This window comes from Leucopleurus acutus (genome assembly GCF_964270905.1).
Source record: "Leucopleurus acutus genome assembly, chromosome: 3".
Taxonomy (NCBI): domain Eukaryota; kingdom Metazoa; phylum Chordata; class Mammalia; order Artiodactyla; family Delphinidae; genus Leucopleurus; species Leucopleurus acutus.
Window position 1 is genome coordinate 55,931,358 of NC_139145.1, and position 18,542 is coordinate 55,949,899.

Here is an 18,542-nt window from a genome sequence, read left to right on the forward strand (position 1 = left end):
GTTCACGAATGATCCTTTTTTACAAAATACTGTGCTTAAACTATTTTCCAGGAGAATTGGGAATTTATTAGGTTGATCACAGAAGCACGCAATAGGAGTATAGCAAGTACATTGATGCCAAGGAAAGGTTTCTTCTTATCTGACTACTGTTCTTGTTTTCCTTGGACATTCCATCTCTGCATCCCCATCACATTCACCCTAGATCTGGATATGACAGTCCTCTGGAACATAGATGGAAGGGGCCCAACAGAGGTCTTATCTGGTTGGGTTAGGCCCCTTCTTCCCCCTGGTTGCTGTGTCGTCGGCCTAGAGATTTCTTTCTGGCTGACTGTGTATGGTCTCTGTAGATGTGCTTTTACTGTTCTATTCAAGAATACTGCAATTCTCATGCTCTTGGTGAATCCAGACAACCAAGTGTATCATCTCTTTATTCTCTTGGGGCAAAGAGCCTTAGATGGTTTAAAATAAGGCTAAGAGATCATAAGGCCAAACAGAACAGTCATTGTTCCCTTTTAGCTAGAGCAGTAGTTCCCAAAGTTCAGTCATTTTAATTTAATGAATTTGATTTTTGCTGTATCAGCAAACCAACTCATATTATCCTCATATGTTTTTATCATAGTTGGCTAATATTTACTTACTATTCTTTTAAATCACCTCTCCTTTTTAGTCAAAGTTATTTAAAAGAAAACTTCATATTATTTTAATTATATAAAATCACTGTAAAAAGTAATTTTAAAAATTAAACTGTAACTAGACAGTTGTCTGACTAAGGTTCTGAGCTTGTGACCTCGTTAAGGATGAAAATTATGAAGTGTAAAAGATGTGTTAAAGATTTAACAACTCCAAACTGAGACTTTCTGCTTGATGAGATCAGCACTGGAAAAGAATTTTCAAAGGAATCACTTCCTCACTCTATTGTTCAAGGAGATTTAATGCCTTATCTAAGGACTGTCAGTAACTAGGAAAAGTATGTTCCAATTGGGTGCTAAAAGCAACGCTTTTTCTCTGGTTATAGGGAGCTACCAACTCTCTGGGGCCCAAGGAGAGTACATGTGTCATGGCCAACATACAGAGTGAGAAGACACACTTTTTGGTGAATAAACTGGCAAATAGAAGACATTTAACAAATGTTAGTTCCTTGGAAGCCTTTCCCACCTTCCCTTGCATTCGTGTAAGTTCCATTTCATGTCTCACCTTAATACAAACAACAACAGGTCCTTCCTGAGGGCTCTGTATATACCAAGCAGTTCCAGGTTTCATTTCAAAGCACTTTTATAATTTTTTTACTTGAGGAAACTTTTATAATACATATAAAATATCTATTAATTGAGAAAAATGTTATAATTGAGAATCAGAGAGGTAAAGCAACTTGTCCCAAATCACCCAGGGCATGAATATCTTACAGTTTGGGTATTCCAGATACAATTAGAAATAAGGACATTAGTCAGCTAATTAAGTCAAATAGACAAAACAAATCATAATTAGTCCAATTATCTGAATTTTGGCTTGACGGTATGAAAGTCTGGCTCAGAAATGATACTGTTCGTTTTTCCAGGAACAGTTTTGTTTTGATTTTGGCTTGGGTTATCTGGCTTATTGCCTTGGCTTCTCAGCAGTGACTACCATAGTATTGTTCACAGAAGCATTTCATAAATATAGGTTGAGGGAGGAAGGAAGGGATAAAGGGAGAGAGAGAGGGAAAAGGAGGGTGGGTCTTTGTAAGCAAACCCACTTGAAATACCCAGCAGAGTTGAGGTCCAAGCCGAATGACTGCAGATCAGTCTCACCATTTTCCATCTCTTTCACCACTTTAGAAAGCTCATTCAATTTTTTTTATCCTCTAGCCCCCAAATGGAGCTCACGGTGCTGGCCATATTCTCCTTACAGGGCTGTATGATGATCCAATGAGACATGTTCCCAGAGGTACTTATACACATAAACACATTGCTTCACGTGGGGTTTTGCTCTTTCCTGTAGACCTAACAGAAGCTCTTCCCTCCTGGGAAGCTGCAACTCTGCAGGACTCTTCGGAACTATGGTCATACCTGGCAAGGCTTTAGGGATTGAACTGAACAAGAAACTCAATCCTATGTAAATTCTCCATGCCTTGTATTTGCAACTGTAAAAATCCAGAAACACCATTTCCAGCTTCATGTTGTATTAATAATATTCTTTCAGCCCCCAAACAATTCAGTCACTCTGAATAGATTTAAGATACAATCACTCAAATTCAGACGTGGCCTCCCTGAAACTAAACAAAACAAGACATACTTCCAAAAACCAAAACCATGTTTGAACTCAAGTATCTGATTTGACAGTTCGGAGGGTAATAATTAGGTAGATGAATGTCTTGATTGTCTACTTCATCTTATATATGTGTTTGAGTACCCACACTATAGTTATAAGTATAAACCATGGAGATTTTTCTCCTATATACTGATTTTTTTTTAATCCTGAATTTCTGTAATACTTGCAAACAAGAATGTTTGACCCTTAGCACTTTTCCATTTAGTTTTAAAACCTCAGGAGTAGCTTAATAAATATTAAGTCTATGTTGTTCTCATATGTTTATGGGCAAGTTATCACAATAGGACTTCTAGTTTCTAGTTATGAATAATCTCTTGAAAATGCCCTTTGAACCTTCACTCAGAGCTTATGGAATTAATGACAGTTTGTTTTTAATCTGCAAACTAAAGCACTGAACCAACAAAAGTCATGGGTTTGCTGAATTTAGGTTTTCTCAACTCTGATTTTCGATGTCAGGTAACATCCACCAATTTGCCAAGGGCCTTAGTACTGCTGTCTGCAGGTTAATTATATGCTTCCTAAGCCCTGAAGCCCCTGGGGGAAAGGGTAAGCTGTGACAAAGCGAGAAAGAGGCATGGACATATATACACTACCAAACGTAAAATAGACAGCTAGTGGGAAGCAGCCGCATAGCACAGGGAGATCAGTTCAGTGCTTTGTGACCACCTAGAGGGGTGGGATAGGGAGGTTGGGAGGGAGGGAGACGCAAGAGGGAAGAGATATGGGAACATATGTATAACTGATTCACTTTGTTATAAAGCAGAAACTAACACACCATTGTAAAGCAATTATACTCCAATAAAGATGTAAAAAAAAAAAAAAAAAAGAAAGAAAGAAACAGCGTCTCTCAAACTATCCCCACCGGGAGGACGGATAACTAAGAGTGAACTCCATAAACCTCCAGGACTTGGGGACATAGACTAGAGCAACTCAGGGTGTATACATTTAAAGACTATATTTTATCATATGAATCTATGGGAATTTTGCACATATAGCTGGAGTTGAATACAGAGCTACCATATACACTTGAATCCATCCATTTGTCTCCGTCTCCAGGGCTGCCACTCTAGTCCAAGCCCTCCTCTAGAGGGCAGCAGTGGTCTCCCAATGGGTCTCCTCACACCACCCTGCCCTCCTGCATTCCAAGGTCCACTCAGCAGCCAAAGTGATCTCTGAACTCTCAAATCTAATTATGTCACTTTCCTAGTTTAAGAAAAAATTATTCTCAAAACTCGTAGAAGTAAGGCCAAAGACCTCAGCATCAGCCCTCCCTGCCTCTGGGGTTTCATCACAGAGCGTTCTCCTCTGCTTTCCGTGCGTCAGCGTCCAACTCCTGTGCAACTGTTACTCCTGCTGTCTGGAATGCTTCCCCCTCTTCTTCTCCAACACAGAAAGTGGTAGGGTAGTGGTTAAGAATACTGGTTCTGGGAAATAATAGGTAGGGTTGTATTGAGGAGTCAATGAGTTCCTACATGAAAAATCTTAGAACAAAGCCGGCACATACTAAACACTCCACAAGTGATGGATATTATTTACTGGCCGTTATTCATCCCCAGCTCTCAGCTCACAGAGCACTTCCCCAGGGAGGCCTTCTCCAGTTCCCTCAGAGGATGTCAGAACCACCTGTTATTCATAACTTCCTGCCCTTCCATATTTATAGGACTTGTCTCCATTTGTAGTTATATATGTACATGATTATTTGATTAATTTATGTCTCTTCTCTTCTGCTAGACTGTAAGCTTAATGAGGACAGGAACCATGTCTATTTTGTTGATTACCTATTCCAAATAGGTAACTCAGTGCCTAGAGAATATGGGTGGTCACTATATATTTAGCAAGGGATGTTGAAGGAATGAAAGGATGTATGGATGGATAAATGTATGTAGTAAAGTATGAAACTGATTAAGATAAAGTGCCAAAAAGATGATTAGGGATCTAAATACAAAACAGATCATTTCTCTGTGGAAATAGAGATGAATGTTGGGTGGTAACATATTACCAATTATTTAAAAGAAGGAGAGTTATCTGAGATTTGTTTAACAAATATTTATTTCCTGCAGAAGGTAGCACTCGGGCTGAACCGCATAGGGTGGGTAGGGTTGCAGGAAGAGGATGGTTCTAGCGAGGCCTCACGTGGTAACGCTAAAGGGCATAGACCTGGTTTGAATTCCAGCCCCACCACTCCCTACTAGCTGACAGGGAGCATGCTACTTTATGTCCCTCTCTTCCATTTTTGTTCTGTAAAATAGGGTAACGATCGTGTATCCTCACAAGGATATTTTGAGGCTTATGTGAATTTTGAATGTGAAATGTTCCACTCAGTGCCTGAAGCATAGTGATAGGAAGCTGCCATGCTGGACTCGATCTGAAAATAGCCAAGGGAGGAGCACAGTGTGTGCTCTGTGCTGCAAGGGGCAAGAGGGATTGAAAGTGAATCACGGCCCTGCAGAAAATCTGCTTCTGCTTCTGCGAGATTGGACATAGAGCGGCCATATATTACAGGGACAGGTAGCTCCATCTACCTGGTACCTAATCCTGTTCTCTCCTTTCACCCCCTGTTATGAACTCCAGGTCCTTAGGGTCTCAGCTGATATTTTCACTGTTGACAAAACTGACTTCCTAATTACTTAAATCACTTGAATTACTATAAGTTGATTTCTTTCAAATATGTATACTTCTAGAGACACCACTAATTGTCTCTTAATAAAACAAAATCCTAAAACAATCTCATTGTTCTTTCTTCCCCTAGGCCCTGCCAAAAAGAATGGGGAACATGTACTTTTGAAATCACCTCATGTCTCCTTGATTTCCTCATTCACCAGACAAAATTTAATAATGAGCCCAGCACCATTCACAGGGAAGGGAGAAAATTTCCCATACCAGTCCTCAGGAAAAGAGACAGGAGACTGATCGCAGGGTGAAAATTTAATAGCTGCCTGACGTTGTAAGGAAAAGACGGGCTGAACCATTTGAGCAGTTGTGAGCTTAGGAAATGGGTGATTGTGTTATCCCCGCTGAAAAGGGACCTCAAGCCAGGTTTTTACTCTTGTGTTCAACATGTGTGGGCTGCAAAGACCACACAGATGACAGATGACACAGAAGGGTCTGCTTCTCCATGAAGGCAATAAATAAGTTTTTTGCTTGGTGATAATATAAGTTGAATGATTATGGCTGGTGGACAGAATTAGTTTTAAGCTTGATGGCTGTGGGCAGTGAGACTTCCTTAATATGGAGAGACATTAAATTATACTTGAAATTCTCCCATGAGACTATCCTTACTTGTGAGCATTCAGTTTCCTCCATAAAATTCAGATGATTTCAGATCCTTAGTGATTCTATGCCTGAGAGACTAACATTATTCACGAAACTACTTTTCTCTGGCTAAGAACAGATAATTCCAGTAACTGTGTAGCTTAACTCATTTATGTCATTTAATTTTCCAATAATCCTTTTACTGATGTCACCTCAGTAGGAAGTAGTGGAGACAGGATTCAAACCCAAGTCGTTTGGATGCCTAAACTTCTCCTGCCACAGTATTGTCTTCCCAATTCAGGGCATTTCAAAGAGCACAAAGGCCTTTGATGTCCAGAAGTTTCTACCATTTTCCAAAAGTCCATTTAAAAAATTAAAAAGGCATACCTATGAATGTAATTTATGCCTGGTATTTCCACAGTAAATTTTAGTTTAAAGAATTACCCATTCATTATACTATTTAATCCTCAGAATAACCTGGAAGGTAAATATTATTTTTTCTTATTTTACAGACAGAATACTGAGGCTGGGAGGGGTCAGGGAACCCACCTTGGGTCCCACAGCCAGTAAGTGGTAATCAGGCCCGGATTCAAACCCAGTTTCTGTGTCTCCACAGCCCTCTCTGCCTTGGCCTTATCATGAGTTCTCAGACCTCGAAGGAAGGCTGCTTTATTTTCTCTGCCTTTCCCGTCTTGCCACACAGTCTTTGTGTTCCTTTACGCTTCCTGATGAAAGATCCAAGTGCAAGTAGGCAAGTGCTCGATGCCGCAAGCCTGTGATTCTGGACAATCTGATGCAATCATCTTTCTGACTGTATCCTCAAGGAATAAATCACAGGAGAGAGAGCTGCTGGGGTTTTTTGTTTTGTTTTAAACAATAATAGATATTCAAGTTGCTATCAGTGTTTGAGATTTCTAATCAGCCAGAAGTGTCTACTCTATAATATATGCTGACCTTCTAGGCTGATAAACCTGCATAATTATTGACTTCTGCAGAAGTTGGTATTGGCATATTATTTTGGGGACATAGTTCTGACAGCCTCGGGAACAGCAAGGATGATAAATCATTACAGGGCAGGCTGGCTGTGAGAATGTTACTTTCAATTGTACCAAGCAAATGGCAGATGGGTTTATATCAAGGCTAGAAGTAAATTTAGGTCTTAGCCACATGTTCAATCCCAGTCGAACCAGAAGGGCAATTTTTGTTTCCATCAGTTAGGGGAAGCAGTCTCTAAGGGGTTTGTTTGCCATGTCTGTGACAGCATTTGTGCCAGCTAAAGCTGGCACACCCATTTAAATGAAAATCACCCATTTAAATGAAAGCGTAGGGTCCTGGTTTGATTTAGTGAGACCTGTCATCATACTAGAAAGTTAAAAATCGATCAGCTGTTTCTTTTTTTATGTCATGGCAAACCAGATAGCTCCCCCAGTTTTTTTAGAATTATTTAACCTATAAATGATTGACCATTACTTAGCATGGTGTCTGATATTAGTTCCTTTATTTAAGAATAACTATTGAGTTTTACCTACTATATGGTAAGTACTGTGCTAGCACTCGGTATACAGCTAAGTATAGTAGAGGTGATCCCCCTGCCCTCATAGGGCTTACATTCTAGAGAGGAAGACAGAGAAGTAAATTAGCAAAATAGAACATGTCCTTAAATGCTCAGGGAAGGCCTCTATGAAGAGGCAGTATTTGATCCCGCACTGAAGGATGAAGAGAAGCTGGCTATGTGATGACACGGGGAAGAGCCTGCCAGGCAGAGGATGGAGCAAGTGCCCCAAAGCAGGAGGTGCTGGCTTGTTTGAGGAGCAGAAAGGAGGCTGGAATAGCTGCCAGGCGGTTAGCAAGTGTACAAGGATGGCATGGGGTACAGGTGAGAAAGAATGGGAGGGCTGAGTTCAGGAAGGTAGACAGGCACCAAATCATGTGGAGCCTTGCATGTTTCAACTCAGTCAGGTATGTGTACCTTTATCCACTTCTTCTCCTTCCCCTGAACACTAAGGAGGCACTACTGGCTCCTTCATGTTTCCTTGGGTCTTCTCAGAAATAAGTGGTGTTCTGTAGAGTAAAGCACAGGTAGTTCTAGTGTAGAAGGACTTCAGGACACCAGGAGTAAACTCCATCTTGAATTTTGGAAGGAACCTCAACTCTCGTAGATGGTTTTCTCATGAAGAAAATGACTCTAGAAGTTTTGTTTGTTTTGTTTTCATATCAAATTTGACAGAGAAAGGACCCTTCCTTTTGAGTAATGTAACAGATTAGCATAGAAATAAAACAGTTATAGACACATATTGTTTGACTTGGTGCTACAGTGATGGTAGCCCTTCCAACATGAGAAAAAATTACAAATACGATATATTGGATTTGGCAATATTGAGTTTTATGAAATCTCTATAGTTGAATAAAATGGTAAAAATCCAGAAAACCCTGGGGCAGAGGTGAGCATTCATGGTGAGCCCCTTAACTCTTCTCCTGGACAATTCCTACTCATCCTTCAGATCTTAGCTCAGTCAGCGTTGCTTCTCAGAGAATGGAGAAGGTTACCATGTTGCCAGTGGACAGTGAATATCAGACAACAAAGGACAGTGATCTCTGAGAGAAGGAAACACATGAAGTGAGTCCTGCAATTCTGCCAGCTTACTGTCTAGAGTTTCCAAGCAGCAGTACAGGAAGAGGAACCCAGATAAAGCCCAGGGGTCTCCCTGAATCAAGATGTTGTTGAGAGTCCGGGGAGAACAAGGTGGCTAGAATTCAGAAGAGGAGAGAGCTGCACTGAAGGAGTTCCCCGGAGATATGCAGAGGTTCCCCCTTAAGAAGTACTCAGCACAGGACTGGCCGGCACATGTGTGTGAGGAATCTACCTGAGCATGAAGAAAGAATCACCCAAAAGGATTAGAGGAATAGTATTTGGGACTCACACAGGGCCAAGTATAGTGCCTGTTCCTTTCAGCTAGATTGGAAAACCTCCTGATTCATCATTCATTGGGTAGAGCATTCAGAAGATCTTGCCTTAGAAACGGTGAACCTCTAGACTGATCACTGCTCTCCTGTCATCTAACAAATCCTGAAAGCAAAAACCCAATAGGATCAAACTGTTTCCACATTTGTGATTCAGAACAAAACTCAGCAATATTTATAGGAATACAAAAATATTCAGCACCCAAGTTAAAATTCATAATGTCTTGCAATGAATAAAAAAAATTACTAGACAAGCAAAGAAGCAGGAAAATACTACGTGTGATGATGAGGAAAAAACAATCAGTTACAACCAACCCTGAATTAGCAAACAAGGATTTTAAAACAGTTACTATAACTATATTCCACATTTTCAAAAAAAGTAAGTGGAGTCAAAGAAGATATAAAAAAGACTATACCCTAATTTTTTGAAAATTGAGCTTTTAGAAATGAAAAACACAATGTTTTAGATGAAAAATACCTCATAATAGCAGATTAGACTTTGAATAAAAAAAGGTTCATGAACTTAAAGACACAGCATAGAAACAATACAAAATGAAGCAAAGAGAATTTTCTTTTAATGAAAAGAGCATCTGTGAGCTGTGGAACAACTGCAAGCAGCCTAATATTTGTGTGTTTGGAGTCCATAAAGGAAACAGGGGAGGACAGACAAAAAATATTTAAAGAAATAATGGCCAAAAATTTTCCAAATTTGATAAAACTAAAAATACACAGATCTAAAAAACTCAAAGGAAAATATACTCATTTGACATCATAGTCAAATTGCTAAAAACCAATAATTGAAAAAGAAAATTCTAAGCAGCCAAGAAAAAAAAAAGACATGATACATGGAGAAGAGCCAAAATAGAAATGTCAACAGCTTTCTCGTTGTATACCCTGCAAGCAAGAAGACAATGGAGAACCAGCTTTAAAGTACTGAAGATATTGTTAACCTAGAAACCTATACAAGGGGAAATAATTTTCAAACATAAAGGCAAAAATTGAAAGAATTTATCACCAGCAGACCTGCCCTTCCAGAAATATTATTGGAAGTCCTTCAGGAAGAAAAGAAATACTAGGTGAACTGTGTGCAAAGGAATGAAGAGCATTGGAACTGGAATGATGACCTAAACAAATTGAGAAAGATATGCTGCTCATGGGTTGGAAGACAATATTTTTAAAGAAGTCAGTTCTTCTCAAATAGATCTATGGATTCAATGCATCCAAAAAAAATCCCAGCAGGCCTTTTTATTGAAATTGACAGGCTGATTCTAAAATGTATATGGAAAGGAAAAGAACCTCCAGAATAACCAACATAAGGCTACAGTAATCAAGACAGTGTGGTAGTGGTATAAAGATAGACATACAGATCACTGGAATAGAACAGGGTCCAGAAATAGACCCACATATATATGGACAACGAATTTTTGACACAGGTGTAATGGTGCTTCAGTAGAGAAAGTGTAATCTTTTCAACAATAGTACTGGGTCAATTGGACATCATATGCAAGAAGGAAAGGAAGGAAGGGAGGGAGGGTGAACAGGAGGAAGGAAGGAAAGGAGGGAAACACTTAAATTCATACCTTACACCATAAACAAAAATTAACTCCAAATGGATCATAGACCTAAATATAAAACCTAAAGTTATAAAACTTCTAGGAAAACACATGGAAGAAAATCTTTGTGATTTGACTTAGGCAAAGATTTCTTAGATAAGACACAAAAATTACAATACATAAAAAAAAAAGCAGTTGATAAACTGGACATTGTCAAAGTTAAAACTTTCTCTCTTAAAAAATATTATAACGGGCTTCCCTGGTGGTGCAGTGGTTGAGAGTCCGCCTGCCGATGCAGGGGACACGGGTTCGTGCCCCGGTCCGGGAATATCCCACATGCTGCGGAGCGGCTGGGCCCCTGAGCCATGGCCGCTGAGCCTGCGCGTCCGGAGCCTGTGCTCCGCAACGGGAGAGGCTACAACAGTGAGAGGCCCGTGTACCGCAAAAAAAGGAAAAAAAAAAATACTATAAGGTAATGAGAAGAGAAGTCACAGACTGGGAGAAAATATTTGCAAGTTGTTTATCGAATAAAGTACTTACATCCAGGATAAAGAACTCTGAAAACTCAATAATAAGACAAACAAGCAAATTTTTTAAATTAGCAAAATATTTGAACAGATGTCTCACCAAAGAAGATAACAGATGGCAACTAAAGCATATTAAAATATGTTCAACATCACTAGTCATTAAAGAAATGCAATTTAAAATACAGTACGATATGACTACATACTACCAGAATGGCTAAAATTTAAAAGACTGGCTATAAGAAGTCTTAATGGGGGTATGAGAAAACCAGCACTCTCATACTCTCTGGTATGAATGTAAAATGGTAAAACCACTTTGAAAAATGTTTTGACAGTAACCTTAAACATATACCTGCCATGGGATTAGCGATACCACACCAGGATATTTACTGAAGAGAAAGAAAGCATATGTCTATACAAAAACTTGAACGTCAGTGTTCATAGTAGCTTTATTTGTAATAGCCCAAAACTGGAAACAGGTCAACTGTCCATCAAAGGTGAAGAGATAAACAAACTGTGATATATTCATATAATGGAATACTATGCAGCTATAAAAAGGAATGTACTATTGACACAACAATGTGGCTGAATCTCAAAATAAATATTAAGTGAAAGCAGTCAGAAACAAACAAACAAAAAGAGTGCACACTGTATTATTCCATTTATATAAACCTCTCAAAAGTGCAAACTAATCTCTAGTGACAGAAAGAAGGTCAGTGCTTACCTGGGGGTCAGGTGTGGACAAGAAGATTCGAAGGGAAGGGATCACAGCTGGTCACAAGGAAACTTTTGGGGTGAGGGAAATATTATCTTGACTGTGGTAATGGTCTCATGAGTGTACATGCTTGTCAAATCTTTTCAAATTATACCCTTTAAGTATAAATTTGTTTTATGTCAATTATTTCTCAATAAAGCTGTCAAAAATATTCTGTTGCCTGAGGGCTGTTCTTTCTTTAATATAAGGCAGATTAGCTCGGGTTAGAGTGGTGTTAAAGGCACACCAGCAGATGATACTTTCACCTTGAAGCACAAAGAATGATTAAAAACGAGAATTCAAAAGGGAATCACTTTTGCCTCATGTGATTCATTCAGTGTTATTAAATTCTCTTTCCATGGATCACTTTAAACCATCTCATATATCAGCAGGTGGTAAACATCCACCCTATGCTTTGGGAAACACTGGACCAGGATAAACATTGTAGGAGTATAGAAACTATTATCAGGTGACTTTATTTAATAAACTTTGAACTGAAACTGGAACTCTAGACTTGCTTTTAATCTTGATGCAACAATGACTCTAGACCAACCCTGCTTATGTGAGGAACCAGGATACCCTTCCAGGTTCCCATTAAGCCACTGAGTGATTATGACTTAGAGTTTCTTCATACCCCCAAATTCTGCAGATATTAACAGCCCATTGGTCTCCCCCAAACAAGGTGGATGAAATGCCTGTCTTCAATGTAAGATCTACAGTCAAAAGTAAAATGTGAAAATAAGTTTCCAAGAGCAATGGAGAATGAGTAAGAGAGTCAAGAGAAGGGGATTACTGTGAGCAGTGCTCTAACAAAACTATAATGGCCAAATCTTCTCCCAGTCTGTGGCGTCCTTCAAATATATATGTTGTGCATGGATTCAAAATCAAATCATGATGTCAGCCAGTGGGATTTATTCCAGCTATAAGAAGAAGTGGTCTCCCCAAGCATAGAAAGCTAGCCCTCTTCAAAAGATGACTTGAAAGCAAGAGTCGTAACACTCTTGGGATACCACGGGTCAGCATAAATGAGGAAATTAGCCAAGGTTGAGAGCTGTAAAATGAGGCAAGTACTACAGAAGATTTATTTGAGCTATGCTTGCCTGATAAAGAGAGAAAATTTCATATGTCATTGTATTGGTTTTCTGTTACTGCTGTAACAATTTACCACAAACTTAGTCGCTTAAAACAACAGAAATTTATTATCTCACAATTTTTAAGGTTAGAAATCTAACATGGGTCTCAGTAGGCTAAAATCTGGATGTCAGTAGGGCTGTGTTCCCTTCTGGAGGCTCTAGGGTAGGGCCTCGATTCCAGAAGTTGTCTTTTCTGGCTTCTAAAGATGGCCTGCGTTCCTTGGCCCACAGCCCTCTTCTCTTCAAAGCCAGCAAGGGTAACTTGAGTCCTCGTGTTGTATCACTCTGACCTTCTCTTCTGTTGTCACGTCTCCCTTTGCCTCTCTCTTCTGCCTCCCTCTTCCACTTTTAAGGATCATTTTCAATTTATTTTATTGAAGTATAGTTGATTTATAATGTTGTGTTAGTTTCTGCTGTACAGCAAAGTGATTCAGTTATACATATACACATTCTTTTTCATATTCATTTCCATTATGGTTTATCACAGGATATTGAATATAGTTCACTGTGCTATATAGTTGTTGTTTAGCCACACTATATATAATAGTTTGCATGCGCTATTCCCAATTCCCAATCCATCCCTCCCCCACCCTCCTTAAGGGTCTTTGTGATTACATCGGGCCCACCCGGCTAATCCAGAAAAATGTCCCCATTTCAAGATCCTTAATCACAAGCACAAAGTCCCTTTTGCTGTGTTAGGTAATATATTCCCGTGTTTCTGGGATTAAGAGGTGAATATTTGGGAGGGGGTGCACTTTATCCTACCATAGGCATTGAGTCACTGATATGTGTGGAAACCATTGTCTGTATGGGGACAGGAGCGATTCTAACTCTAGAGAAGGATTCTTGGCGCAGGAACAGAAAGCAGGTCCCTTTGTGGTGTCCTACAAAACAGGGCAAGAATGTCAGACAAGTGGGAGAGCTGATAGGGAGAGCTCAGATTTGAATTATGCAGGAAAATCACGAAAGAAACAAGGGGTGGAACTTAGCAATGAGAAAGAAAAGGAAGAGAAGGCTGCCTTGGCGAGCGTGCTTTTTCAAGATCTTTTATCTCCATGATTTCTAGATGAGGACAGCAAGGTTGCGAGGCTGCCTTACAGCTGATTTAAGGATGGATTCTGGCCAAGTTTGCTCACAGGTCTGTGCTGAAAATCCACCCCTCCCCAGTATCACCACTTTCCCTAATTCATCAGTGAAATATGCACCTTATTCCTTACTCAACATTTAGGCTCTGGGTCTGTGAAAAATGCATGTCCCCTCTGGATGTGGTAGAGCTCTGAGCTGTCATCATTGTTAGAGGAAGGAGGTCTTTCACTCTCCTCTAACTCCCTGTTGAATTTCCACCAGCCCCTGGCTCCAGGGTGGAGGGGTTCCAAATCTCTCCAGATTCCAGAACTTGGGCCACATTTATTAGCTAGTGGGGTCAATATGATTTCAAAAGTTATACACAGATGAATAGCTTTCCTTCTTCTATGCAGAATGTATAAGCTGAGTCGGACACCCTTTAAGGTCTCACTTCCTCAAATGAGCCTAAACACATCTTCACATCAAGTTCCCATGTCAGGACTCCAATAGGAATGGAGTGTGATCCAAAGGTCTGAGTCACATGTTCCGTCTCAGCTTAACCAGGAAACCATTTGTAGTTTCTCACCTGTAACTCTGTGCTTTCCTACCCTCCTCTTTGAAACTCTTCTAGGAAACCAACTCTGAATACACACACACACACACACACACACACACACACACACACACACACACACACACACACACACACACACACAGAGACACACAGCTGAATCCTAAAATACTAAGTATCAGTGAGACCCTGGACAAGGGGCAAGTTCTCAAGCTTTCGATGGTTTAGTTTTCTCACCTATAACATTGAGATACTGTGATGTTTATCTCATGTGATTGTCATGAGAATTAAATTAGTTCATATATGAAAGGTGCTTAGAACAGTCCAAGACACATAGCAAACACTCAATAAACATTTTTTTTTAATATATTAGAGACTCTTCCTTTCTGCTGCCTTAATTCTATTCTCTGTCACTCTGCTGACACATTTTCTGTGTCATTATCTTAGTCATTACCTGCTTAGACATCTCTCCTTCATGAAACTGCAGTTTCCTGAGGACAGGAACTGTGTCATGTCTGTCCTTTTATCCCTAGCATTGAGTACAGTGCCTGACACACAGGCACATAATGAATATGAATGAATAAATACGTCACAAAGTGAGAAATATAAGATCTGAACATACTAAGTATAACCTTTAATGCTATAGGAAAAAAAAAAAACAAAACGAATGAGAGGAAATATACCCCCGATTGTTAAGAGTGCATATCCCTGTAGGGTTGAAATGATAGATAATGTGTTTTCTTCTTTCAACTTCTCTGTTTTTCTTATAATGAGGGCGTAGGTAGGGACAGAGTGGACACACAGCAGTGCATACAAAGGACTGAGCCCTGCTCTAACCAGAGAGGTTCAGGGATTATGTTAGTGAAGATGTCCTAACAGCTAACAGATGAACTTGGAAATTTGGGCATCTTAATAGAACAGAAATGTATTTCTTACACACACGTTGAAGGGGATGTGTATGTGTGTGTGTGCACATGTGTGTACTCCATTCAGGGACCCAGCCCCGTGGAGGTTCTGCCATCAACATATGGTTGCCGGGTTACCCTAGTATCTACGTCTGGCCGGGAGACTGAGGAAGGGAGAGCAGATGGAGGTTCATATCGGAGGCTACACATTGTGTACTTCGGTTCTGCCTACGTTCCCCTGGTCCAAATTCAGTAACAGTGCCCCACCCAGCAGTGGAGGCTGGTAAATGTAGTCTAGTTGTGTGTCCCAGCAAAACGGAAATGGGTCTGGTGAACAGGCAGTGGGTGAGTTAGCTTGCCTCCCCTGCATTCCCTCCAACCCAGCCTGTTGACTCAACTTCCTAACTACTTCCTAACTGGTCTCCCCATCCTCTGTCTCTCCCTTTCAATTTATCTTCTACACTGCTGCCCAAGTGACTTCTCTAAAATAAATATTTGACTTGTCATTTGCCTTACTTAGCTTCCTGTCATCTACTGAATAAAATTCAAATCTCTGTAAGATAAATCTTTCAGTCCATAAACTCAAGTATACAAGTAATATTTCTGTCTATGATTGAATTTAACTTCAGTGTTGAGCTCCCATCCTGCCAGGTAGTAGAAGCTTAACCTTCATTCAGAGTATCCACCCCCCCCCCTTTATCTGCGGTAAAGCCTCTAAGAGTTTAGGGGTATCACAATGCCAAAGCCTTAAGTAGGTATAAGATTCTCAGCGGTTGTCTCGGAGGGGTTTTTTGAAAGAAGCCAAGAGCATCTCCTATCCTTAGAATACTCCAGGAAACCATCTTGAGTATCTCATTAAAATAGTCTTTGAAAGGAAACAAAACAAGTCCAGCAGTACTGAAAACCAAACAAGCAAACAAAGTAACATAGGAAAATTAGAAGTCACTGTCATGGGAGGGGTGGGGAACCATTTAAAAAGTTCATGGCAGAAGGGGAAATCTCTTGTGCACCTATCTTAATAAAAGAATAGAAAAGCAACTGGAGATGAGGAATCTAGTATAGTAGCCAGCTAGCCAGTTTGCAGTGTGAATGAATGGTAGCATGTGTTTTAATGCTTTTAACTGGTATTTTAATTTATCTCTAAGCACCATATTTACATAGTATATATCTCCATTCAAACCTAAAATAAAACTTTCACTTTAATTTTTACTGGCCTGCAAAATAATTTCAATAAACATTATAGAGATATATCTGCTTTACTGACTTATAGTCAAATGTATGAAGGAAGGGGTTGTGTCCAGATAGAGAAATGACAAAACGTTCTATCTGGAAGGAACCTTTATCCTATATATGGACAATCTGGGGTCTGTAGAAGCAATGGGTACCCAAGATCATGCAGCTAATAAGTGACAAGCTGGGGCCCGGATCCAGACACCACACCTGCTTTCAGCTGGAACAGTGTGGATAGTTGAGGAAACTGGAGTGTTCCAGTGAGAGTTGCAGAAGGTAGAAGCCTTCAGAGCTGATGGGAAAGTGGACGTCAAGGCATAAAGCAACAGTCAGCAGCTGAAGGCTTCCTTGTCCTTCACCTTCTTCTAGACAGAATCAGGACTCACTTCCAGGGCTCTAAATCTCCCCAGGGCTAACGTCGCTTCTTGCTCACACTCATGGACCTAGGTTCACCGTGCACATTCCCCCTCCTCTGGTAAGCACCTCTGGCGGCCTTTGCAGAATGACCCCTCCCCAGTGCGTGCAGTCTTGGGGGTGGTCCTTTCTTGGGTCTGACGTTCCTTGGTTGAGGAGAGTCCAAGTGACCCATAGGCCAAACAGAGTCCCTCTCATGGCAATGTGAATCTCAATCAGAATGACACAAAGATGAAGAAACAGTTGGAGCCCGTCATCCAGTGACACACCCTGAAGAGACTGTCCATCCATGCCTGCTGCCAAGACACCCAGTGCATCCCTAGTTCCCGTCTTTCTGAGAACTGGCTATTTAGCTTTTCCTCCAATCTCAGATCCTTCCAGTAAACTCCTTTCTTTGCCTACATTTGTTAGACTTGCCTTTGGTTACTTGCAAATAACCCGAATTGATAAAACATACAGTGGGCAGTCTTACTGATCAACCTCCACCTAACTGACTTTTTATTAACCACATGGATTAACTAGCGTCTCAGCATCCTGATCACTGATCTCTAATACGCCGTACTCCAGGATATCCACATACTGCATTTGAGTTCTATACTTAACAAGCGTCATCCTGTTCATGGCAATTACGCATATTGTTACAGTTTGGTAACATAATTAAATGTACATTAACTAATGAAATGAAAAGGCAAAAATGGTGTTTATTCTTGTGAAAAATGGGTTGAATTCTTTGGAGCCTTGATAAAATTAAGCAACTTTAAAATGCTGTTATAAATTAGGTGTGTGTGAGAAGACAATCAGAAAATGGTACCAAATTTTAAAATTCTAGGAGCTTTTAAGTTGCATTGCTTCTCAGCGATTTTAAGTTCTTGTTCCAATGTAAGCAAATCAAAACTGGAGATCACAGAGAGTTCCTAGTGGGTGATACAATCAGCAGACCGAAAATCAAAGAAAAGGCTTTGGCCCTATGAAAAATGGGGAAATCAATGAACGTTTTTGTGTGCTAAGTTAAAATACTTAAGGGATACAGTCGTCCCTTGGTGTCCTCGGGCGATTGGTTCCAGGCGCCCTCACAGATACAAAATCTGCAGATGCTCAAGTCCCTCCCATAAAATAACGTAGAATGTCGGCCCTCTGGTATCCATGGGTTCCGCATCTGCAACCTCCTCCCCCACAGATACAGAGGGTCTCCTGTATACCATTAATTATGATTTTTTGGTTTAACTATATTTTTTCAATTTAATTAAGTGATCAAATTGAATAGGAGGTCTTTGTATATAGAAACCAAGAGGGAACCACATACTGTAATTTATCAAGTGTTAGTACTCAGTGGTACTGGCCTGTCTTGAATTTAGGGCTCCTTCCCACAAGTCTTTGCCTCTCAAAAGATAAGAGTGGCAAAATATATGAGGGGTCATCTAGTTCACATCTTCTCTTTACTGCTGTGAAAATTGGGGCCCAGAGACGGGAAGTGACTGCTGAATCATCCAGTGGTTGATGGCAAGGTTGAGACTATGACCCAGGTCTCCTTAATGTATGAGCTCATCCTGCATCACAGAAATTTGGTGCAAAGGATTTTATCCATTTATTTATTCCCTTGTAGCTAGAGCTCTAATACAAAAAGGAATTATTATAAGAAGACAATGTGAAATAAATTATCAGGTCGTTTTAGAAATAGTAACCACTCAAAAAGATATGAAGCTCATTATTCAGAAGTGAAGGGAATGGGAATGAATTACTCCGGGAACACTGAATAAATTGCAGTTAACTTACCTGCAAGCTTTTTAACTATCTGAATACTGATGATGGGCCATGCTATCCCTGGTCTGCTTTCTTCTGTGTCACAGAAGTTCCTGCATCCCCATCTCACTTA

At 40.1% G+C, this 18,542-nt stretch overlaps 1 protein-coding gene across 3 annotated transcripts in view; it reads left to right on the forward strand.

The window, feature by feature from the left end:
* The window catches only part of NR3C1 (nuclear receptor subfamily 3 group C member 1), a 609,329-nt gene that overhangs the window by 83,145 nt on the left and 507,642 nt on the right, over positions 1–18,542 (forward strand). The window contains exon 1 of one of the 3 annotated variants that reach the window (XM_082835988.1): positions 13,549–13,622. The exons of the other annotated variants lie outside the window; for them this stretch is intronic. The gene's annotated coding sequence lies outside the window, so the exon portion shown is untranslated. Of the gene's footprint in view, positions 1–13,548; positions 13,623–18,542 lie in introns of those variants that run through there. 3 annotated transcript variants of the gene reach the window in all.